The sequence below is a fragment of the Tenrec ecaudatus genome, chromosome 15, assembly GCF_050624435.1.
Source record: "Tenrec ecaudatus isolate mTenEca1 chromosome 15, mTenEca1.hap1, whole genome shotgun sequence".
Classification (NCBI taxonomy): domain Eukaryota; kingdom Metazoa; phylum Chordata; class Mammalia; order Afrosoricida; family Tenrecidae; genus Tenrec; species Tenrec ecaudatus.
Genome location: NC_134544.1, coordinates 83,363,286 through 83,390,106, shown reverse-complemented (window position 1 = coordinate 83,390,106; position 26,821 = coordinate 83,363,286). Strand labels below are relative to the sequence as shown.

Here is a 26,821-nt window from a genome sequence, read left to right as displayed (position 1 = left end):
GGTGCATACTCTGTAAATAAAGAGGGGGTTGAAGCACAGCTGCCATCCCTTCAGGCTTCCTGACACTCTCAGGATGTGAGTTTTCACAGCGTGTGTCTCACACAGTCACAGGGGGCAGTGTCCTTGGACTTCAGGCTGCTAATCTGTAGATAAGCTGTGCTAGTGGGGCATCCAAGGAGAAGACATAGCCCTGTGTGAAGCCCTGGACATATGTTGACTTCCCAGTGTGGGTGTTGATCCAGCCCATCCACTGAAGGCTTTTTCCTGGTGCTTGTCACACCCGATTCATATCGTAGCTGGAGAAGGTGTGTACAGAAGTCCTGCAGGACACTTTCACCTACACTCCTGGCTTCTGCACCTGGGCCCCAGACTTTACTAACTCCATCTAGGCGTGCACACCTGCGAGGAAGTAAACCATAAGGCGAGGGCTCTGGAGCTGCCACAGTCTTCCCTCCGGCCTCATCCATGTCTTAGCTTACCCAGCACGGCTGCCAATAGGAAAATACAGCTCCATAGTCACTCCTGATGCATGCACTTCAGTGTCAGTCGTTCAAGAGCAACCTATATGGCAATGTCCTTGTTTATTGTGGTATCAGAGGTGATGGCTTCAGCGTTCAACTCCATAGGGCACTTGTATGTACATATAATTCACATCCATGAATGCATTTTTTATCTACATCAGGTATAAATAAGAGGAAACCTGAAGAATTTGACAGAGCCACACACCAGCATAGCTCATCTGCTCATCTGAAATGTGGTCTGGAATCCTGATGGCTAGTGGGGGTGAATCTCATGATCTCATGATGTGGTTTGACAGCTGGTCATGACTGGTACAGATGTATCCATTTATACTCGACCCCTATAATTTCACTGATTTCATAGATGAGATCTGACAAAATCAGCTTCTCATGGACTAATACTGACCAATCAAGGGGTCATTCCTCTGTGTCTGTGATGAGGTAGAGTGATGTTTCACTGACTCACTGGGGTGGGTGTGGGGGAAGTCTTACTCATTTTACTATATCATCTTCACTATTACTACTTATGGAATGAGTGTGTTTTCATAAATAGTCAGCTATATCTTCCATGAACTTATTCTTTCTTACTCAGTTAAAATAACGTATACCAAAATATTATTTCAATAGGCGTAATTTGCTTACTTCCTCTTTTCACATAAAAACCAGCACACAAAACGTAACATAAGAAAAATTGAAAAACAACCAATTGAATAATACAAAAGTGTGCAAACTATTAAGAAAACATTCACAACCAAGCAATACAATATTTGAAATATAAGGAAATATTAATTTATCACCGTAAGTCTGACAGTATTCCCTAAATAAATTTAATTAATTTGCAAGATATGTTAAAGATACATTGGCAAGATTAACATAAGTTGTAAAATTTAATTTAAAAAATAGCATCAATGTTGTGAAAAAGATTGGCAAGATGCCATAAGATTAGGACATATCTCTACAAACTCAGAAATTTTCTAGAGTGCAGTACCTATTTTCTGGGGAAAAAATCCTTCCTTGCCTGAATAGTCCTAAAACAATTCAAGTGCGTAGGGCTCATGGAAACTCAGCAATCGTTGGAGGCTCTTCATTTCAAGGCCAGGGCATTGGTTTCTCAGGTTTCAACTCAAAGAACCTAGGGACAAAGCATAAGGGTCGATCAAATGTAGATCAGTTTCCCGGTGCTGGACGATGGAACACCCCATACTATCTATCCACTCATACCTCTATAATGTGTAATCACGTGGAGATAATCACAACTCTCTGCCCACATACAAGCTCTAGGCCCTCTCTGGACCCCTGCCCCTCCATTTCCACTCTGGACACCTGCTCTTTCTCTCTTCGTCTGACTCCTCCTCCTCTGAGTCAGGCATCTATTCCGTATTCTGCAATGTGAGCCATGGATGCACTGATGCTGAGAGTCCTTCCATGCACCCATCAGAGAACTGAAGTGAATTGGCATATCGAAAGTCATCCGAAATCTGGAGGAGGTCTATTTAGAGGGGCATGGCTTCATTCTGCTTACCTGAATCAGAAGCTACTGAACCCATGTATTTGAAAAAACAAAAACCAAATAAAACAAAAATGTAAATTAAAAATTTATAAATTTCTAGAGATTGAGTACTGTTTGCTGTGACAGTGTGAAACTATTGGGGCCAGTCATTAGTGAAGCACCACATTTTGTGGGCTTTGACTATAAAACCCCTCCAGATTTTTACGTGAACTTTCAAAATAAGCCCTGGGTTTCAGACACTGGAGGAGGAGACTTTTATCAACTCAAAAGATTTCTCACCAGCGGAAGGTCAATTCCATTGACTTTTCATATCTGGAGGTAAAATATTTTCCCTATCAACCACACACCCCATATCTTACCCATGAGACCTAAGTGTGAGGGTATAGTGAACAAGTATTAAAAGATCCAAGATAAAGAAAGGAGATACTGCAATGAAGTAAAGGAACACGGACAGGCCAAACTATAAACTACACCACAGGCATGAAGGTCAGAGTCTTACTGCCCAGGTGCTATAAAAGATTCAGCCTCAATCAGAAGAACACACAGAAAACTCCCTGTTCTCCCACTTCATCACCATGTAGATTCCCAGCATCACAATCCTGCATTACAATTTAGAGTGGGAAGAATCTGCTCCTCTGTGGAGAAAACAAAACAAAACAAATTACATATAGCAAACATAGCTATAGTCTAACCCTTGCCAGGTTAGCACGAATCCCCACAAAACTTAGTTGCCCACAAAACTTAGTTCTGAAAAATGTTTCTACCTCAAAGAAACACTCATTATTAAGATAAATTTTCATTTATCTGAATACGCCCATCACATTTGTAGGCTGATTTTCTGTGTTGCCATACCTCAAATTTAACTCATTAGTCTTATTGAAGGTTTTTAAATTTTATTTTACATTGAAAACTGAACTGAGTATTTTTTCAATGTCTTGTCCAATCAGTATTCTTTACCAAATCGCTGTAGTTTGTCCAATAGAAGTGTGCAGGACACATGGTTCTAGAAATGGAGTGCTATGTGAAAAAGAGCCCTTATTCATAGACGTGGAGACCGTGGGACAAAATTATTTGCAGAGCACATTGAAATCTGCAAACGAAGTGAAAAGACTACAATGGATGGATGGATGGATTTTGATAAGAGTAGTACGAACCCCCAGTAAATTGATTTTAAAAAAGAAGAAAAGAAATGTCTAGGAAATTATTGTGACATATGTACAAATGTTCTTGATACCATTGATGTATGGGTACAAGAACTGTAAGAGTCCTCAATAAAATTTATTCTTTTTTAAAAAAATATTGAGGAGACTTAGAGATGATCACATTCTAATAGAGAATAAGTCAAGTGTAGCAATGAATAAAGAAAACATAAATAGCAATTAAGTAATTTCAAAATATAATAGTTTCAAAATATAATATAATAATTTCAAAATGAAATTAGTATGTGAAGCCAGAGGCCTCAGGATAATCTGCCAAGTTTAAAAGACAAAATGAAAATTATTTATGATACCTAAGATGTATCATAAAGAGCAAACTTGTCATTATCCAAAACAGTTGACTAGGACTAGAATTCAGATTAGGAGCACCAGGAAGAAACATGTGGTTAATATCTTATAGAGAGAGTCCAGACTGCATCACATTTGAGAATGACATGTTGTTTTGTATATGTACCGTCCATTTTGACTAAAGATCACTCTTAATAGAGACTGGAACTGCCCCCATAGGGATCTCTAAACTGTAATCTTTTTGGACACCAATTGTCAGTTTAACTGTGCAAGGGACCTGCTCACCTTTCAAAAAGCATCCACGATCTTGAATTTTGTGTCGCCAGGGATTGCTACATCATCACTTACAACTGTGTAGAGAAACACAGTTTACAAAAACGTTTAATTGGCATGTATAAGGTTTAACTGTAAGCAAGGGTTTTTCCATCTCAATCCTATCACCCACCTAATCTGGGTTGAGAGCAGTAACCTCTATTAACAGGAAATTAATCTCTATTAAGCAGTAAATAAAGGGAGAACATGCTTTCTGTGATGTCCATAAAGATTACTTCATTATTTTCATTTCTTTTTTTTAGTATTACACCTCTCTTTCATTTATATTCATGCTTATGCAAAATGAACCACATAGTATATTTGAACATATGAAAACTGTCTTGTCTATCACACTATTAATTATAAAAGTTTATAAGAGAACATGTGTTCACATTCTATTGAAAAAACAGAGTTGTTGGTCCTAGTTAGAATACGAAAATGAAAGTACCATTGCCATGTTCACACTGTAAATCCAACATTCATTATAGAATGCATAATAAATAGAAAGTGTAGACAAGAGTCTTAAATGACTTCAGGGTATGTAATAAAATTCCCAGAAAAGGATAGAGGCATGGGTCTTAAACAGAATTGGAAGTTGTCTCATATGTGAATGTCAGTAGGTTGAGAAATACCCAACTCAATGTAATCAATAGAAGAAATATATCCCTAACATCTATACATATGGTAAGAGGGAAAACAAATTAAAAAACTAGGTTGTCTACATAAACATCTATCAAGAGTGTGCCAGGCCTAAGAATGGCCTGCTATTTTGTCAAACTACAGTGCACACAAAGGACCACGGAACCCATCACCTGCATTATGCAGAGATATCAAACCAAAAGAGGAAGCCCCACTTAAAATGAGGAGCACAAGAAATAGTCTGTCATCTCTAGAGGAGAATTTTCCAATTAGAACACCAATGGTAATGCTGAACCTGCCTTGAAATGCACAACAGTTCATATAATTTCTGCTCAACATACCCCCCTTCTCCTTCCCTCAGGATCATAGTCTTCCAAAAGTTGAGGGAAAAATAGAAAACTTTTTACTTTTTAATTACATTTCTCAGTAAACTATTTGAAACTCAATTATCCTACTCTCATAGATTAAAAGTTCTCTCTTCCCTGGCCTCCTCAGAATGGTATGATTTACCTTTAAAATAGAGAGCCAAGAGGTCATTTCCTGGCAATATTCAGAAAAAAGAATAAGATTTTCTATTCTGTCATTTTTCATCTGCAAATTAATACACATTTTCCTCCTGTCATCATTTATATTCAAGGAATATATAGAGATAATAGTGTATAAGTTTATTAGCTCAAAAAAAGTAGATTAGCTTAATTCTGGATAATTACATGTTACTACTGAAAACGTTCTCTGAAGATCAATTTAATAATAATAATAAGCCACCATTTCTGGTAGGTATAGGGGACCTATGGGTGGGTCTCATTGATTAATAGCTAATATCATTCCAACATTTCCCAAAAATGCCAAGTACAAGAATTTAAAAATAATTACTAAACAATCCTGTATAATAAGTAGTCTACTTACATCAGACTATAAGCTAATGTTCACTTTCGATGAGGCAAGATAAATGATTTCTAACAAAAGCTGCCTCTGCAATCATTATATTAGAAATAATTATTATGAAAAATATATAGATAGGTCCTAGTAAATGGCAAAATATTTCCAAGACAAAGTTTAATAACAAAAATAAGGGAGGGATTGGCGCATTTAATATAAATACTGAACACATTGTGATAGAATTCTAATAATGCTGGCTTCAGGGAATAACACACTTTATTGAATGAGACTTTTTGGAAAATCAGGGATCAATTCTTCAGTTATTTAAACTGTTCTACTTGAAGACCAAAAACGCGTGGTTCAATATACAAAATAGTTATCAACACAGCTCATTTTAAAGAGCAAAACACGCATCAAATGACATTTCTGCAGTTATATTCTCACTGCAGGATCGTGTAGAATATGCACCTTTTTCTAACTTTGGGTTAAAATATCTACAAGACTGTGGTCTTCGAGGCCTTATTCCATCTGCCAGTTCTTGCCGATCCTCAGGAGACAGTAGATGCTCTCTCATTCCACTCATCACCATCTTAAGGCAATCAGGGTTGTCTTGAATGAGGGGTTCAACTGGGACGGTTTTACACCAGAAATTCTTGGAGATGAGAGGAAATCTGACGTTAGCGAGGACATCAATCATAAAAAGCTGGCGATTCGGCGCATCATGTCTCAGTCCCCTGACGGCAGCATCATAAACCTGCTCCTCTGTGCTCACGGTCAGGGGTCCTGATTGAGTAGACATGTTACTCGCTGAGCATCAAGTTAGAGAAACTCCTCAGTTTTGTAAACGTCAGTGAAATGCTGGTGAATAAAGGCGTGTACAGTGGCTTTCAACTCAGGACAGTCTAGACACGCTGCTAGAACGCTTAGACCAAGACAGTTTAAAGCATCCACTTGCTCTTTCAAAAAATCAACACACATGTTCTTCACAGGCTGAATCTGGTACTGGTTTGCTGCATCCAACAGAGACTGCACATTGTTGCTATTCATGGTTGCTATTCACAGTGTAAGCATATTCCACCAGGTGTTCAATAATGTCAGGTCAGTGTCTTTGAGTTCTACGTCAAAGGACTTTGATTCCAGCGTTTCAGTTGTGAACATGACATTAAATACTGGCCTGGCTGCAGCCAGGACCACACGATGAGTAGGGATCTCTCTTTCCTGATCCATGAGAGTCACATCACACAAAGTTCTCCGTCTTCACATGTCATTCATGACCGCCATGGAGCCCGCCAACAATTTCGCTTCTTCCCAAGCGGCAGGTTTCTTCTCGGTTTTTCTCCTGCTACTCTGCGCCACCCTAGAGGCTGACATCCTGCCTGAGCTCGGCTCGCGTCCAGGGCTCCCCGGGCCGGGCCTGGAGTGGGCTGTGGTCTGCGGACTGAGTCTTTGCAGCTGCAGTCTCAGCCGCAGGTGTGGGCCCTTTAGCAGGGACCGCCTCTTCCTGGCTCCTCCCCAAGCCCCGCCCCAGGCGCGCCAGGCCCCGCCCACCCCACCAGGCACCTGTGTTGGTGCAGCAGCAGAAATGGGCGGGACAAAAACTGCCTTGAGAGGAAGTGAAGGCAGAGACCCTACTCCTCCCTGACCCTGCCAGCTCCTCCCACCCCGGGTCACGCCCAGAAAGGGCCGGAAGTGGCGGTGTCTTATTCCGAACTCCAGTTCATGGCAAGGCTCCTACTGTCCATGCTCTGCTCGCGGTGCCAGAGAAGCGCTCACAGCCTGAGCACCTTGTTGCCGGCGCTCCCAGGTGGGAGGCTCTGGGATCGGGGACGTGCGAGTGGGCAGAGGCTATTTTAGGGTGCCCCTGCTGCACACAGCAGTCCTGCTGACTAGGGTGCAAGCGCCCTTTCTCTCCCCAGGAGTCCTGCCAGCGCTTCTCTTGGTGAGAGATGGGCGGCTGTCCCCGAGGCCGGTCCTATTTCCCCACTTTCGGATTGGTTGGGGTTCATGGTGGGATTCCCTGTTGGAGAAAGGGGATCTGGCCTTGGGTTTTGGGCTTCAGGGTTCCCTGATTCTCTCTTTGCGGGTCTCCTAACCCCCTCCCTTGTTTCCTTCCACACAGCGGCGCCTCCTCCCGGAGACTCCTTGAGCCTCCTCAGCTCAAAGGTGAGCCCCAGGGTCCTGTTCTGCTGACCTCCCTCTGGACCCGACCAGAGTCTGTTCTAGGTGCAAGATATCTTGCTGGTCCATAAGAGAAACGTCCTCCCTGGCTTTAAAATATTGATGGTGGGCTTTTTTCTTTATGTTTATATTTTTATCTATATATTACTATGTTTTATTTTTCCTTCCCACTAAAATTTGTTTCTGTTCGTTATCGTTTCTGTTGGGTTTCTCAGTTTGTGAAGCACAGGAGTGGATGCCTACAGATAAGAAATGATGGGAGGGTTTGTAGGGGATGTCTCGTTGGGGTGGGGGTGGGTGGTGTCTGAGTTGGGGAAAGGAAGGGGTTTTGGGGAGCAACGAATGAAGGAAGGAGGGAACTGAGCACTAGAACTAATGGTGATGACAGAAGTCATTTTAAAGGCGATTTAGTCATGGTGGGAAAAAAGACAATGTTGTGAAATTGATTGTTGTACTAATTGTACAGTTCTTGTGATGTTTGAATGGTTGAATTGTGTGCATTAAGTGTCGCAAAGGGTATTCAAAAAGAAAAGGTCTCCATCATGAAAACTATCGAACTAAATAAACTATGCATGAGTCAAAAACCAAAGCGAAACAATCAAACAAAAAATTAGGTATTACCAATGTGTTTGACTTCTTTCTCTGGGATGAAAATGGAAGTGGCCCTGAAACAGGCCCTTGGGTTTTGAACGTTGTGAGGCTGAAGGTCAATTTACTTGGAGCTGGTGTAGTGGGCGTTGGCCCTGGTGCCCTCGGCCATGGCGCGCTTGGCCAACTGTCCAGGTAGTAGCAGGTGCACAGCTGTCTGGATGTCCCAGGCGGTGATGGTCGAGCAGTTCGGAATATGTAGTTGAGGTGCCTGGTGGGTGATGTGCACGAAGGTGTCATTGGTTTGTGAGTTCACGATGCCCATGGCCCTGGACGAGATGCTGGAGTCCGCGTGGAGCTACTTGAGCACCTTGTGCACATACACAGAGTAGGTCACCTCACTCCTTCGCTGGCATTTCTTACTGTGCTTCCTTTGAGCCATAGCTGCAGCCTCCTTGGGGCCCCTCCTCGGGCAGGCAGGGACTTAGTGGGGTCAGGTGGGTTGTTTGACTGGGACAGTACACCTGGAAAAGGTAACGCAGGCGTGCTAAGGCGAGCTCAGGGAGGACAGAAACTCTTGTGGAGCAGAAGGGCAAAAGTTTGCTTAATCTTAATTTTCAGTACGAATACAGACCATGAAAGCGGGGCCTAACGATCCTTCTGACCTTTGGTTTTTAAGCAGGAGGTGTCAGAAAAGTTATCACAGGGACAACTGGCATGTGGTGGCCAAGCATTCACAGTGACGTCACGTTTTGTTCCTTTGATGTCAGCTCTTTCTATTGCTGTGAAGCAGAATTCACCAAGCATTGGATGATTCACCCTCTAATGGGGAACGTGAGCGGAGTTTAGACCTTCTTGAGACATATTAGTTTTACCCTAATAGGGATGTGTTGTTACCATGGTAACCCTGCCCAGAAAAAGAGGAACTGCAGGTTTTCATTGGGTGTGTGTGCTTAGTTGAGGAGCCAATGGGACGAAGCTGCCTTCTCTGGGATTAAGACAGACTCTTAAACTGCAGGGAGGATAGGACACGGCCAGGGAGCCTCCATTGGGCTTGGATAACCTCCAACTCTGCTGGCCTGGGCTATGGCTGTCTGTGGATGCCAGTCCCCACTATGCGCTGGGACCAAAACGGTAGCAGCCCCCTCACCTGCCTGTCACACACCTCGTGTTAGTGGTGATCCTGGTGCTAGAACATTGGTAGACAATCTGCTTTTGGTCAGGGTTTCCTATGGAGCAGGGCAGCTCCCTCCCTGTGATCTATTGCTGCCTTAACAGGGCCTTCCAGTTGACCTCCCAAGTGGCGACAAGAAAAATAAGTCCCCACTCGGTCCCAGTGGAAGGGGACAAGGCTCCTAATGGAGGTGCCCAAGGCGCATGTACACATCGGAGCATCTCCAGCCAGTTGCCGGAATGGGACTCCTGGTCGAGCTCCCATATAGTGGTGAGAAAAATGACTAATCCCCACCTGATGCCAGTCCATCCACCTTTTGCAGCAGGAGCAGCCTGCGGTCTCAGGTGAGGGCAACAGGAACATTGATAACAGGTTATTTCTGGTCTCCTAGAAAGTATTAGTAAGTGTTCTTTCAAAACTATTGTTATGTGTGAACCCAATAACTTGTACTTAAACAAACAAAAAAAACAAGGAAAAAATGTTTATTCATCCTATGCGAATAATGTAGTCTCTAGATGCCAGAATCTTTAATTTTCATCTATCTTACAGTTAGTCTGGAAGGGTCTCATGAAATTTTATTTTGATTTAATTGCCCATCGACCTTTAAAGCAGCCTGAAACCCACTCAACTCTCATTAGTTCCTTGTTCTGCTGGATCCTTTGATCCTCCAGCTGACCCCTCAATGTAGAGGCCTATATGATTTACACTTCCCTTGAAAGACAAAATGTCACTTACGACCGATGACTGTGTGCTGTCCTTACCCTAGAGCCCACATTCATGAAAATACTCTGCCATATGGCGGCCCGTGTGGACCTTAGAGAATTGCTTCAGCTCGCCTCCAAAAGAATGGTATATTGAGGGGTAGGAAGTCCTCACTGATTTTCTTGTCACCTTGTTTGTTCCTTTTTTTTAACTAAAGAAACTTCTTCCCATTTTTAATAAGAGAAATAATAACTTTGTAAAAATAACTAGCACACTAGCATGTCTTTATGCAGGCCTTGGGTGTTTATTTGTGGTTTCTTGGGCTGTTGTCATATTAGCTGTCATTGAGTCAGTTCCATCTCACAGGCACTGAGTGAACAACAGAACAAAGCACTACACTCTCCTGTGCCAACCTCACAATTTAGGATGAACCCATTGTTGCAGTCACTTTGTTAATCCATTCAATAGAGGGATTCCTATTTTTCACTGCCCCTCCACTTTATCCAACTTAACATCCTACTCCAGGGACTGTTCTCTTGATAACTTGTCCAAAGTATCTAATACGAACTTTCACCATCTTTACCGCTAAGTAGCCCTCTGAAATTGCTTATCTGATATTACTTCTGCCAAGACAGACTTGTTTGTACCATCGCTATTCATGGTACTTGGGGTGTTCTTGGCCAGAACTACAACTCAACTACATTGATTATTCTTCTGCCTGCCTAATTCAGTGCCCATCTTTCGCATGCAGAGGAAGCCATTGACAATAGCATGTTTTAGTCAAATGAACCCAATTCTCAAGGTAATATCTTTTTAAAAATCATTTTATTGGGGGCTCGTACAATTATTATCACAACCCATACATACATCCATTGTGTCAAGCACATATGTGCATTTGTTGCCACCATCATCCTCAAAACACTTGCCTTCTACTTGAGCCCTTAATATTGGCTGCTCATTTTCCCCCTCCCTCCCCATTCCCCCTTACCTCATGAATCTTTCATAATTTATAAATTATTATTTTGTCATATGTTTTACTGTCTGTTGTCTCCCCCCACCCCCGCCCTCTTCTCTGCTGTCCATCCCCTAGGGAGGAGACTATACGTAGATTCTTGTAATCAGTTCCCCCTTTCTACCTCACATTCCCTCCACACTCCAGGCATCGCCACACTCACTACTGGTCCTGAAGGAGTCATCTGTCCTGGATTCCCTGTGTTTCCAGTTGGTATCTATACCAATGTACATCCTTTGGTCTAGCCAGATTTGTAAGGTAGAATTGGGATCATAATAGTGGAAGGGAGGAAGCATTTAAGAACTAGAGGAAAGTTATATGTTTCATCGTTGCTACCCTGTACCCTGACTGGCTCATCTCTTCCCCATAACCCTTCAGTAAGGTGTGTCCAATTGGCTACTGATGGGCATTGAGAGTCCCCTCTGCACTCACTCACATTTACAATGATATGATTTTTTGTTCCTTGATGCTTGCTTGATACCTGATCCCTGTGACAGCTTGAGGTCACACAGGCTGATGTGTTTCTTCCATGAGGGCTTGTGTTGTTTCTGAACTAGACGGCCACTTGTTTATCTTTGAGCCTTTAAGACCCCAGATGCTATGTATTTTTATAGCCAGGCACTATTAGCTTTCTTCCTCAATGTAATATATTTCCAGCACTGTAAAGAGGTGTTATTCCCCTGTTTCATCCAATGTAATGTAGCTGTAGTTCTCTTGACTGTTACTATCACCATTTGGGGTGTTTTGGGGGAATTTTTTTTCACAAACTAACTTTTTCTGGAAGGACTTAAAATTACTCAAGCTTAGATTAAGAATGTTGATCAAGGTAGGATTCAGACCATGACAGTGTGTGTGTGGGCAGGGGGAGGGTGGGAGCTTTTTGGAACTAGAGGAAAGTTGTAGTTTTCATCGTTTCTACATCGTACCCTGACTGGTTTGTCTCCTCTCCAAGACCCTTCTGTAAGGGGATATCCAGTGGCCTACAAATGGGCTTGCAAGTCTGGCTAGACCAGGTGATGTACACTGGTACACATGGGAACTGGAAACATAGGGAATCCAGGTCGATGATCCCCTAGGGACCTGTGGGGTGAGTGGTGATACCGGGAGGACTTTGGGAGGGTGGGTTGGAAGGAGGAACTGATTTCAAGGATCTACATGTGGCCTCCTCCCTGGGGACCAGACCACCGAAAAGTGGATGAAGGGAGACGTGGGACAAAGCAAGATATGACAAAATAATAATTTATAAATTATCAAGGGTTCGTGAGGGAGGGGCCAGTGGAGAGGGTGGGAAAAATGAGGACCTGATGGCAGGGGCTTGGGTGGAAAGCAAATATTTTGAGAATAATGAGGGCAACGAATGTACAAATGTGCTTTACACAATTGATATATGACTGGATTGTGATAAGAGTTGTATGAGCCCCTAATAAAATGATTTTTTTAAAAAGAAAGAATGCTGATCAAGTAGGTCCAACCTTGTTCTTTAACCAGCCTGCCTCAGAGCTCTGAGATTGAAACCTGGACTTAAGACCTAGGGGAATGGTGAGCCTTATATTCCAGATATTTATGACGAAAGGCATGACAGAGTCAAAGATAAATTGTGTATTTTTCTAGTAGCCTGACTTGCATGTTAGTTTTATAGGGGCACAAACATACACCCCTGTCAAATAACTGCCACTTCACAACTCCCTGACTAAGAAACTCTCGGGGGGTTGAAAAGGGCAATGCCAATGACATCAATCTAGGATATCCGACTAGCCACATCAGGCTAATGTCTCCCTACTTTATCACAGCTTAGCCTCTTCCCGTCACATTCATTTTGTGTTCCTACCCCTCCAGGCTCCTGGTCGAGCAAGTTTCACAAGTGGTGCCAAGATACTAGCTTTTTCTCTCTCCCTAGAAATCCAAAACTATGGGTGAGATGTGGGTGTTATAGTGAGATAATCAGGGAAAAGGATAAAAACATGTAAAAGGGAAGAAACTGTTGGTAGAAAGGTACACAGATAGTATCAGCACTGAAATAATTGATCACACCTCATAATTCTGTAAATTTTTAAAGTACATTGTAAATGTTTTTATAGCAATAAAACTAGCATAAGAATATTGTAGCATTGAGTTTATTGACTTTGGCTTGAAAACAGATTCTTCCTGAAAATTCACCTATTTTGATAACAAATTAAAGTGTGTGGGTTCCTCTATGAAGTCAACCTTTCAAAACCTAGGCCAACGCTCAACTTAAGCATTGAACTCCCAAGGCTATACAGTAATCCAGGGTCTAATTGCCTTTCAGGAAGACCTGGAATCCATTCATCCTCTGAGACTAGGAGATACCTGCTTCCATTACATGAATGTCAATGAAGGGGACCTGACGAAGAGAAGAATGGACTCTATTAGCATAGCGTGGGCTCTGTCTTTAAAACAAATACCTCAGGTTGAATCCTAATCTTCAGCTCAGGGGCACAGGGTGGGCACTCCTTAGGGCAAGAAGTGCAGGCCAACAACCTGACATACCTAAGTGATCACTCCTCTTCTCTTTCAGGTTGCAGATTTGCCACACATACCAAAATGCAGGCCAGTCTAGGGAGCCAGAAGCCTGCGACTGCTGTCTTGCACACTTAAGCATCACAAGGATTTGAACTTCTGAATGGTTGTGAACCAAATCTATTCACCTGACTGCAAATGTCCTAGTGTCTCTGCTTTTTATTTAGAGAGTGCATTGATTTTTATTCCAGAAGCTTGACTACAAAATGGTGAGTACTACAGAAACCTAGGGTATTTGCATTATACAAAATAAGGTCAGGTAGTGATCGCTGGAAACCTGAGGTTAGATTATAAGGTAAAAGTGTGATGGGCGGGGCACAATGGATGGAGCTTTCTGAAGCTGTCTATTGCTATCAAATGCATATGTGGTTCCAAGCACTGGATAACTGTGATGGTCTTCCTTATGTGCCTTGAGGCTTGTTACATAAGGTATCAGCATCCCAGTTTGGGCCTTGGTTTTTTGAAATGTGTAATAAACTTCCTGAGTAGAGTCCAGATATAAAGGTCTACCAGAGGACATGAATTCTTAGCTCATCTAGAGTCACCATTGCTTCTTCACTACAGTTTTCTTTATTCCATCAGGCAGTGACATATTTTCTTTAGATTTTTAAAGATGGCATATTGGGCTCCTACACTGTTGGACATATCTTCTCATGGCTTCATCAAAAGAATGAGTCTGTTAGAAATGTGTCCAGTTGGTCAATAAATGAGAATTCCTATTCCTTATATTTGTTTATGTTGATAAAAAGCCCTGAAGAAACATTCCTCACTGGTAATGTCCCTTTCTACAACAGATGAAATCCTTCCTAGGCTTGCAGTATCTTTACCTAGCCTTACATAATTAACACAATTATTGTGCTATTATTAAAAACACAGCCACTGAAGGTGGTTTATTTTGCTTGAACTTTTTTTAAAAAACAAATAATTGTGTCTCTTCAGAGGATCCCATTCATAACATATCCCATGTATTGAGGTTGATACCTCATCATCTTTACTTTTTTTTTTTTTAATATGGAATGCTTCACGAATTTGTGTGTCATCCTTGTGCAGGGGCCATGCTAATCTTCTCTGTATCGTTCCAATTATAGCACATGTGTTGCCGAAGCAAACACCATCTTTGCTTTTTAATAGCATTTGTCCTGTACTTCTTCCAAGAGACCAAAAACAAAAGATACAAACTCATTGCCATAGAAATGATTCCAACACAGAGTAACTTTAAAGTTGTGGGTAGAGCTGCCCCAGAGGTTTCTTGCACTGTAACTATGTATGGGCATAGAAACTTTGTCTTTCTCCAGTGAAATGACTGATACTTTCAAAGTACTGACCCAGGAGTTAGCTCACTGTACTACCATTGCTCCATTATCCATGATAGGTTTGTGATAAGAATTGTACGAGCCCCCTAGAAAATGATTTTTAAAAAAAACATCTCTTAATTTTCAATGAGAATTCTGCAACAGGTCTTTTTGAAGATATTATTACTTATTTTAAAAGGGACACCACTAACTTCCTTTTCTATCTCTTCATTCAGGAACATATCACTTCACATGCTCATTGTTTTTTATCCATCTTTAGATACAGCTTGATGGCACTTTTGAAGATATCACAGAAGCCCACATTTTATTTAGTCTGTTAATCCAGAGACCACAAATCTGGGATGATTTCTAAGTTCAGCCCCTTCAAGTGTCTTGTGAATAACTGCCGGCCTGCCTTGAGGAGAACACAAGTAGGTGATGATACTGGTAGTATAATCATTGAGCTTGTATTCCGTTAGTTTAACTAGTAAAATTCAGAACCATGAAAGGGAGGTCATCATGTGCTTCAATATTCTCAGTCCCTCTTCAATTCTTATTTGTCTCATTCATATGCAGTCCTTGTATGAATATCCTGTGTGAGAACTTTGTATGAATATCCTGTGTGAGAACTTTGTATGAATATCCTGTGTGAGAACTTTGTATGAATTTGTGTAACCATAGTTTTCCAGGATATAAGTAGCAATAGATATTGGTTTCAGCATATTTGTTAGTCTAGGTAGACTAGAGAAACAAATTCATAGACACTCACGTGTATAAGAAAAAAAGCTTTATATACAAGAACAATTGGGTACTAAGAAAACATCCGAGCCCAGTCCAGATCAAGTCCATAAGCCCAATATTAGCCCAGATGTGCAATACTAGTCCATAAATTCCTTGTTACACTCACACAGCCAAGTAATGATGGATGCAGGAAGATCACAGGCCAATGGGTGAAAAGCCTTGTAAATCCAGTGGCTGTAGAAGCACCGCAGCGCTGGCAGGGGTCTCCACATGGCTCCTATAACTCCCAGGGCTCTGGCTCCATCAGCCTTTCTCCATGTGGCTTGTCAAAAGCGATGTCTAGCGATGGGGAGAGGGCGGGGGTCCCACCCCCAGTGAGCTATTTGTCTCCTTAGTGCCTCCAAAGAGGTCATCAAGCTGCTGCCTGATTGACAGGCTAGCCCCCACCCCTCTCACTCTTAAATATGTGCTTTTTGTTTTGTTTTTTTGGGGGGTTAGCTAAGTTCATTCATTTCAAACTCATAACAACCCTATACGCAAAAGAACAAACCAACGTACAATATTGAGTCATTTTCATTATGGTTCATAACTCTGAGCCCATTATTGAAGCTATTGTGTCATTCCATCTCCTCATGGGCCTTATTCTGTTTGACTGTCCTCTACTTTGCCAGTATGATACCCTTTTCCAAGTACTGGGGTCTCTTGATATCATGTTCAAAAATGTGAGATGAAGTACCATCATCCTTGTTTCTAAGGAATATTCTGGATGTACTACTCCAAGAAAGATTTGTTTGTTCCTTTAGCCAAACCAAAACCACTAGCATTAAGTCAGTGCTGACTCATAGCGACCGCCCTGTGGGTTTCCAAGACTGTAACGGTTTACAGGAATAGAAAGTCCAGTCTTTCTCCTGAGCAGCTTCTGCTGCTGGTGGTTCATCAGTTAACCTTTACTCTGCGATCCACATGGTTAGTTCCTTTGACAGTCCATGGTAATTCCAATATTCCTCAATAGCACCACAATTCACATGCAATGATTCTTTACTCTTCTTTACTCAATGCTCAACTTTCACAAGAATATGAAGCAAATGAAAATACCATCACTTGAGTTAAACTTGGTATGAAGACATATGGCAGTAAATTTAAGTAAAGACATGGTTACCCAATTTAACAATATTTTTGATGATTTGGATGTTGCCTGACCACACTAGAACGTTCCATTGTTTAAATATAGACTAATGTAGGTGTCATGAATCAGAAGAGATATGGCTCTGGTTTGTGGTGAATATTTTCATTAGCTATCTATTTACATAGTCATCTATCCTCCTTTCTGTCTGGCTGTTTGTTTCTCTCTCTCTCTCTCTGTTGATATCTGCTCTACCTATCACTGGGAATAAAAATGTCCTTGATTTGTGGCTGCATATAACTCCCAGAACAGGTTACACTCTTGTGTGGATTAAGAGAAGTCTGCAGTAGATAAAGTGAAGACTTCAGAAAAAAATCTGGGTTACCCTAAAAGCACTGTTAGCAGCATTCTTTGAGTGGGAGGAGCAGACCCAGAGGCCTCCCTTTATCCTGTTCAAGTTGATTTACAAATGCACCTCCAATATGCAAATACCTCTGGCAGCCACATGAAGCCACAGCACCCGTATATGTAAATTCAAAATCCTCATCACTCTGGATAGCCTTTTGGGGTGTCATAAATCTTATCCACATGAACATGAAGCATGTGTGGGTTTTCCTTTCTGGTGGCAACTCTGGGAGGTGAGTGCTTCAGGGATTCCTACATGAAGTCTGGGGATGCAACATCTGAGCACATGACTCTGTTTCTTTTCATCACCAGGTGTCCTGGCTCAGGTGCAGCTACAAGAGTCAGGCCCAGGAGTGGTGAAGCCCTCACAGACCTTGTCTTTCACCTGTGCTGTCTCTGGATTCTCTTTAAATAGCTATTATGTGCACTGGATTGCCAGGCTCCAGGAAAGGGCCTGGAGTGAGTTGAGGTAATAACATGATGGGAAAATAAACTACAATCCATCTCTCCAGTCATGACTCAGCATCACCAAGGGCATTTCCAAGAGCCAACTTATTTATAACTCAGCTCTGAATCCTGAGTACACAGCCATGTAACACTGATGGGAAGTCTGTGTGAGCCCAGACACAAACCTCCCTGCAACAGGCCATGGTTCCAGGACATGCACGAGAGAGGAGTCAGGGATGCTTTCTGCTCAGAAGCTGCAGTTTCCCCCATGTTTTCAGCACACCTCTAGGGATTATCATGTATACACTCTGGGGGATCTTCATGCATCTGAATGTATCTTCTTTTCATTGGAATGGGCTTTGTCTGTCTTTGACCATATATACAACAGAGTTCACAGTTATATGTCTTGATAAGATATGTCTGCAATTGACTGTACTAACTAGAATTATTTGTTGTCAAAGCCAGAGACATTCGAAAACACCAAACACCACCACAGAGTCTATGCCAACTCACAGTGATGATATTGTGAGTTTCTGAGACTATAACTGTTTACAGGAGTAAAAAGCCCTCTCTTCCAGGGAACATCTGGTTATTTTAAACTGTATACGAGCAGATCTCAGCCCAAAGCATAACTACTTTACATAAGAGGGATCCTTAAAGAAACCTTTATGCAAGAAAAATTTCTCTTATGAATCTCAAAGTTTCTTTAAGCAATCAGACATATTCATACATGCTCCCACATGTATACTTATGTAATAATGTTAACTTACAGTGACCTGGATAATATTGTATGTGTTGATAGTCTTAGGTACGCTTGAGTTGGCTTCAACTCACAGAGATCCTATGTGCAACACGATGAAATGCTGCCCGGACGTGCATTATGCGCACAATCATTCCTCTGTTTGGACTGATCACTGCAGCCATTGTGATATTCATCTCATTGATAGTCTCTCTCATTTGCATTGACATTTTACTTTACCAAGCACAAGACCATTCTCTGGGGACTAGTTCCTCCTGATGACATGACCAAATGAGTGCAATGAAGTCTTGCTCGAATGCTTCCATGAAATATTCAAGATGTTGGACAACAGAAAAGTGAGTGAAGCGAGATGTTGGACAGTGTAAGATATGACAAAATAATAATTTATAAATTATCAAGGGTTCATGACGGATGGGGAAGTGGGGGTGGAGGGGGGAAATGAGCTGATAACAAGGGCTCAAGTAGAAAGCAAACCTTTTGAGGATGATGGCAACAAATATACAAATGTGTTTCAGACAATGTATGTGTGTATGGATTGTGCTAAGAGTTGTACAAGCCTCCAATAAAAATATTTTTAAAAAAAGAAATATTCAAGATGTGTTTATGTGAAAACAGACCTGTTTGTCCTTCAGACCACTCATGATATATTTAATGGTATTCCCTAACACCATAACCCAAATGTATCAATTCTTCTTTGATATTTCTTACAGGGTTTGGGCCATAATTGGAGTCACTCTTAGTTTTCACAACTGCGGCAGCTGTTTCTGGCACTACAGATAGTGTCCGAGGTGCTTCTAAAATCATACAATTCATAAGGCAGCACCACACAATAAACTCTTAGGAGCAGAAAATGGCAATAGTGCTGACATTGAAGAAATCTATGTAATGTCTAAACATGGGGCAACAAGAAGATAAACATTCATCTGCAGAAATAAAGGTCAATGCATGTAAGTTATACTTAGATGAACCTGGACCACAAAATCATGTGGCACGATGATTAAATGCTCAACTTTTAGCCAAAAGGGTGGCAGGTCAAAACGAATCAGTGATTCAGTTTGTTAAAGACATGATTACTTTCTCCCATGAGTATTATGGATAAGAAAACCTTTATCAGACAGTTCTTCTCTTTCATGGAGGATCTAACAACCATCCTACACCCAAGCAACCTTGGGCGTTTAAAGTTCTATAAATGTTGACAAGACATTTTCAACCAACAATTAGCCAAGACACAGTGAGCTTCAGCATATGGGCAATGATCAAGACAGTGTATTCTGTTAAAAATTTCCCGTTGTTAGGTGTGTTTCCCACATAAAACATCTACCCTTTCCCCCTGACCTGAGAAGAACCTTGTATTTTGATTTGTTTTTTGATGCTGTTAAATGCCAGAGTGCATTCCAATTCTACATGATTCAATGGACAACAGAACTAAAGAATACCTAGTTCAGCACCACAATCACAATGACTCTTTTTGAGCCCATTGTTACAGCCACCATGTCAATCCATCTCATGATGTAGCTTCTTCATTGATCCCCTACTTTATCATGGAGGATGTCTTTCTCAAGGGACTGGGATAATGATAATGTTGCACAAAACAAAGTCTCACTATCCTTGATTCTAAGGAACTCTCTGGCTATTTCACTCGAAACAGATGTTTGTTTTATTGAAAGCCTGTCCACAGTGCTTTCATCATTCTTGTCAACACCATAAGTCAAAGGTCATCAGTTTTTATGGCCTTCCTTATTCATATAATATTTAAAATTATAACTTGGCTTCTAAAAGTGACATTTAAGAAGTCCTGTAATATGAGCCTGTTGGTGCAGAGATATAAAGGGCTGTGGTGGCGCTATGGGATAAGATTTGCTTGCGCACCACAAGGTCAAGGATTCAAACCAGCCAACGGTTCCCCGAGTAAGATGACGTTGTTTATGCCTGTAAATAATTACAGTAAGAGAACGCCTAACAAGTAGTTCTCAGTCCTCTAAGGTCCCCATTGAGTCAGAAGAGACACAATCATAGTGGTTTGGTTTTGGAGGAAGAGCTTGTTTCGGTTGCTTGCTACATTGGTTTTCCCTCAATGCGGAAGAATTTCTGGGGTGTTCATAGCGCTCAGACCTCAGAAACAATAAATGAATGCATACATTAGTGGGTGCATATGTTCAAATCAAACAATAATGCTGCACTGGAACTCATAATTTTGTAATTGCAAATATTGGAATCTATGGAGCCTACTAATTCAAGGTATGCCTGTGGGTCACATCACTCCCATCTGTGTCACCCCACTTATTTCAACAACCAGCTCTGGAGATACTTTCTGGTGGAGCTGTGGTGCCTGCGCATTAGCATACTGTTCATAGTCCCTCACTCGTATCACAGCCAGGAACACTCATAGGCAAATGCCTGTTGTGGTTTGTTACTAAAATGAGGCCACCACCTTCACCACCCTGCAATCAGGGGATCCCAGAGACTTCTGAGTCAAGAGTCTTTGATACAGAAATGTCTGCCTCCTTTCTCGTCCTCCTGATGGTGCTGGTTCTCCCATCAGGTCAGTGGCAGGCAGATGCAGGGGGTCACAGCAGATTCAAAGACCCATGGGTCCTTTAATACTTGTTCTGACCTTGCTTATCCTGGGTCTATTTGATTTCTGTTTTTCACTTGATCATTTCCATGTCCTTAAAGATGGATGCTGGAATCTTGTTCAGAATTGCATCATCATTACACATCGCTTAGAGCAGTGGTTCTCAATCTGCCTAATGCCGCAAACCTTTAACATATTTCAAGTTGTTTTTGTTGCTAGTTCATAACTAATTTTACTACTGTTATTAATTGAGATCCCTGTGAAAGGGTTGTTTGACCCCCCCCCAAAAGGGTTGTGACCCACAAGTTGAGAACCACTGTTGTAGACCATATTAACCTAAATCATTTTATTTCATAATTTTAATTTAAGTCAGTAACTTTTCATATAACTTTCACTTTCTTTATCTCATGACTTTCAGGAAACACTCCGGGACCATGTTGGGTGGAATCTCAGTCCAAAGGAGAGATTCAGGTTCTAGATCAAGGTCCTGGCCCTCAGCCCTGTATGCATTCCTAGATTACAGCCAATACAGCATGCCAGACTTAAGACAAAGCCATCTTGAAAGAAAAGACTCCATTCATCTGTAGAGCTTTTCAGTCGGGCACCTAGATAAGATCAGAAAAACCAAACAGTAACACAGTAGTTAGAATTGTTACCTGTAAACTTTTATTCTTGTTAGCCAATTAACAGAACACAGTTGCATCCAATTGGATTGTATTTTCCTTGGAATCATATTTTCTGCCATCATTTCCACATTTCAGAATATTGGGAGGTTTAGTGCACCTTGAGGATGACTGACCAAATCTAACTCCAAGCAGCATTTATGACTGTTCTATGCAGGTTCACAGGGAATCAGAACTGACTACAGGACCCTAACAATTACAAAGGATCATCAAAACATTATTTGCTATGTTTGAGACTGGTATTGCAGTCACTGTATCAGTGCACCTCCTTGAGAACTTTACAGAAGGAAATATCTCCTCCATGGTCATTTCAGTCAACACATCCTATCTTCAGATTATCACATTGTAGTCTGAGGACACGGTCACCTATGACTATGCAAGAAACAATGAAAACTCACATCCAGAAAATGCCAGACACACAGGACAGAGGGAATGACTTTGACAATTCATTTGCTGTCCTTTTCCCCCCTTCTTTCACTTAGTGGTTAAAGCTTTGTGAAAAAAAGCTTTTATTTCCTGAAAATAGTTTCAGTTTTGGGCTGTTAAACCAGCTCCACAAAATTGGAGGAAACATTCTCTAGGACTCAAATCATACAATTAGGCCACAAACACAATCACCGAGTCAATTCTAACTCAGGGGCATTGTAGAGTCTGGATTGTACGTTTTTTTGGAGGTAGACCCTTTAATCATTCTTCCCAGATGCTGGATTTCAGGTGGTCAATGCCCTACCCACCGTGCACCCAGGGTTCCTATATCCTCATAACAATTTAACACACCAAAACCAATCTAGTATTGTTTTAGATTCCATGGGGGTGATTCTGATTCACCGTGTCCAGTTGTGCACAGAGTAGAACTGCATTCCCATTTGAAAGGCTAAGACCTTTGAGAATGAACTCACTATACCATTTAATAGCCGGGCACCATAAACTTTCATCACATTTGCTTATGCACCTGCTTTGTCTTCAGCTATTGTGTTGGGAAGGCGAGCAACATGGAATGCCAGTTTAATAGAACAAAGTATTCTTGCATTGAGGGAGTGCTTGAGTGGAGGCCCAATGCTACCTTAATACAAAACCTATACATATATGCACACAGATCTATCTCCACATATACATATATTTACATATGTACATACCTTTATTTAGACCTCTCTATATGCCCTTTGCCTCCTAGCTCCTCTATGTCCTTTGACTTCCTCTTGTCCTACTATCATGTTCAGCCTTTATTTTGGTTTCAGTAATTCCTCTTTACATTAGCCTTGGTCATGCCCTACCAGACCTCCTACACCCTCTTCACCACTGATTTGGATCACTTGTTCCCTTGTCCCTGGGTTTGTTAACACCACTTCCTTTACCCCCACCTCCCCCTCTCCCATGTCCCCCAGAACTGTAGGTCCCATTGTTTTCTCCTCCAAATTGTTAATCCAGCCTATCTTATTTAGACAGACCTGCGGAGATAATAACATGCACAAAAACAAGACAGAGCAAAACCAAGCAACAATATACAACAAACAAGCCAATGACAAAAGCTAAACAAGCGGCCATCTAGCTCAAAAGCAACAAAGCCCACCAGCCTGTGCAATTATGAGGTGTTGAAGGGATCAGGTATAAGTCATCATCAGAACAAAAAAATCTTATCATTGTGAAATGAGGGGGAGTGTAGAGTGGGCACCAAAAGCCCATCTGTAGGCAATTGGACATTCCCTTACAGAAAGGTCGTGGGGAGATCAGTCAGTCAGGGTGTAGTGTAGCAAAGATGAAACATACAACTTTCCTCTAGTTCCTAAATGCTTCCTCTCCCCACCCACTATCATGATCACAATTCTACCTTACAAATCTGGCTAGACCAAAAAATATACACTAGTACAGGTAGGAACTGGAAACACAGGGAATCCAGGGCAGAAGATTCCTTCAGGACCAGTGGTAGAGCGGCAATACCAGGAAGGTAGAGGGTGGTGGGGTTGAGAGTGGAAATGGGGATCGATTACAAGGATCTACATATAACCTCCCTGGGGCAGGGACAACAGAAAAGTGGGTGGAGACATCAGACAGTGTAATAAATGACAAAATAATAATTTATAAATTGTCAAGGGTTCATGAGGAAGGGGGAGTGCAGAGTGAGGGGTAAAATGAGGAACTGATGCCAGGGACTTAAGTGGAGAGCAAATGCTTTGAGAATGATGAGGGAAATGAATGTACAAATGTGCTTTACATAATTGATGTGTGTATGGATTGTGTTAAGAGTTGTATGAGCCCCCAATAAAATGATTTTAAAAAGAGAACTAATTCACTAAGCCTGGCTTCCAACACATTCTCAGTGAGTTTGAATCACCAGCCATTTGGTTTGTAATGCAGTGCTGCAAGAACTTCTCTTAAGCTTGACTCATGCCCCATTTTAGAATTTTTAATATGCTGTCCTGGCCTCTTTCATCACTAAAGTATGTAATCTCTTTCTCCTCCACACCCAGTTTTGCCCCATCGCAAAGTATTATTACTCAAATGTCAGTATCCTCCTGTTTTCAGAATGTGCCCATTTTCCCATTCCACCCTGCCTCACAAAGTTAAAAAGATTATGCTTCTCTTAGCTTCTGTAAACTGCTTGCTGAAAGGAATGTGGAACCCCCAACCTTCCCTGCTTACACACTGAAAGCTTTGTAATAGCCTCAACCCCTCCTGATTGCTAAACCGGCAGCGGTTTTTGTCCTTATAAATCCACCTGACTATAATTTTCAGCTTTGAGTAATTTCGTCGAGATTTGAATCCTCCCAAAGGCCACCAGCTAGAATAAAGACTCCCAATTTGGACATAAATGAAATTACATTACTTATGCACACCAGAAGACTGCATGAGAAGCGTAAAATGAGAGCCCATGGACAGGGACATTTATTTTTAATCAATGACACATCAGTCAAAGGGATAATTACAAAAAAATACGGAACTCTACATCTCAATAAGAAAATAACAAGAGACCAAATAAAAAAATGGGGAAAAGATATGAACAAAAATGAAATACAAATGATTAACCAAAAATGAAGTACAAATAATTAACAATGATTAGCAAATGAAGTACAAATGATTAACTTCACCAAAAATGAAATACAAATGATTAACAAACATGTAAAAAATGCTCACTAGCCTTCAGGAAGATGCAAATTCAAAGCACAATGAGATAGCACTTAACCCCTACAATGCCAGCCCAAAACAAAGAAGCAAAACAACAAATGCTGGAAAGGATATGGAGGGATTGGGATTCATATATACTGCCGGTAGAGATACATACAGCCACTGTGGAAATCAATGTGGCACTACTTAAAACAACCAAAGCTTGAAGTCCCATATGATCCAACAATACCACGATTAGACATCATGGAATTCATACACAAAGCAATATACTTTTAAAAACAACAAACTAAAGCAGAGGTAAAGCTCAATTGAAAATAAGAGGAATATTTAAAACTATAAGATTTAAAAAGGGTGAAAAAGGATCTCAAAAGATAAAGTGCTATATTTTAACTTAACTGCATCTGAATAATCCACCTTCCAAAGAATTCTGCATGAGAACAAGGCCATTCACATACCTGTTCTATGGTCACAGTATTTCTCCAGTTAACGTAGTTAACATGAGTCAAAGGAGTGATCAAATGTAAAATCAGATATTGTTCTTGGTATCAATGTACATATGAACACAGGATGAGTCTATCAGGCTTTCCCAGTAGCTGTATTCATGATTTCCTGCAGGATTTACATTGCAGTCATACACTGTGACAGACATTTTGTGCAGCCCTTCTGTCCAATTACTACATCACAGTTTATCCTATGAGCTTTGGGGAACATCAAAGAAAATGTAATTGGATACTGGAATCACTGTTAATCACTAAATGCATATGCACTGCCACATGCCCTGTATTCATACGGTTTCTCTGCTGTACAAATCCTCTATTGTCACATGACTCCTTTCGGGCTAAAGGCCAGCCAATCAGAACTACATTCGTTAACATCCCAATGTAGTCTAGTGACACACTGAGAGAAACCAAAGAGGGTATTTGCAAAGTCACTATATTGCCAGAGCTTTCCTTCTTATTGAGATCACTGGTATGAGATGTCACATGACTTCCTGTAGTTTCCTATCTTGAGTGAATTTTGTATGTTTTCAGTTTTGTGTGTTTCTGTGAAGAAAACTTAGAAGCACAGGTAAAAGTTTGTTACCCACATTCTATGCAGCTACATGAAAACTACTTATGTGAAATCATTGATGAGACATGAGCGCTTCAATTTTTTAAAACGTTTTTTTATGATTTAAAACTTTACAGAGTAAATTGGTTTTCTATTCAACAGTTCATACATTGATTGCAGTCCCCAAGATGTACCAGCCTTCTTCCCACTTCTGCCCCCTCCCTGTGCTTTTATACTATTCATCCTTCTTTCCTGTGTCTTCTAGCTTTTATGAGTTTTTAGCCATAAGCAAATGCTGTTCCTTTGAGTTTGTATGGTTGATTTTCCAGGGAGTGTATGTTATTCTTGGATGTTATTCTTCCCCTCCAAGTCTATATATTGTTGGGCTGAAAGCTGAGTCAGAGGAGTGAGTACAGGTTCAAGAGTGAAACATCCCTAAAGGCCACAATCTGTAGATTCCAAGTCTCCATCAGACCAGTAAGCCTGATCTATTTTATGATTTTGGTTTGTTCCACTTTCTTCTCTCACTTGACTCAGGATCCTCTTTTGTGATCCTTTTCAGAGTAATTAGCAGTGGAAGCCCAGCATCATCTAGTTCTTCTGCTCTCAGGGTTGTGGAGGCTAAGGTTCCCAGTGTTCCATTCATCCTTTGGCTTAATTGTTCCCGTACATCTCCTATTTTCTTCATTTTTATTTTATGTTTCTTCTGTGCTGTCTCCGGTGGCTAACGAAGAGCATGCAGGTGGGGCAGGTACAAGTGTCATCTGGGTGGGCACTCTACTGCTTGGTATAGCTGTGATCCAGAAACACCAGGTTCAGTTCTCTTTCAGGTACTGAAAGCTGGAAGACCAATGAGGTACCTATGCACTCTGTGCAAGACCGATAAGGGTTGGTCATGCCAGTAGAGGGACAGAAATGCAGAACATGGATCCCCATATGGTCACAATTGTCTGTCCCCACGCTTGGCCCAGGCCAAACTCTACCACCTCTTCCTCTCTTTTGAAAGCTTTGTTACACTACCTCCAATGAAAGGTTTTCTTCTTGGAAATTGTCTAATGTTTAAGGAA

The 26,821-nt window shown here is 41.3% G+C and overlaps 1 non-coding gene across 1 annotated transcript; it reads right to left on the bottom strand.

Moving 5' to 3' along the window:
* Positions 1-14,560: 14,560 nt before the first annotated feature.
* On the bottom strand, positions 14,561-14,667 carry LOC142428322 (U6 spliceosomal RNA). The gene has a single exon (XR_012780244.1). It is a non-coding gene; the product is annotated as a U6 spliceosomal RNA (small nuclear RNA).
* Between the last annotated feature and the right edge of the window lie 12,154 nt (positions 14,668-26,821).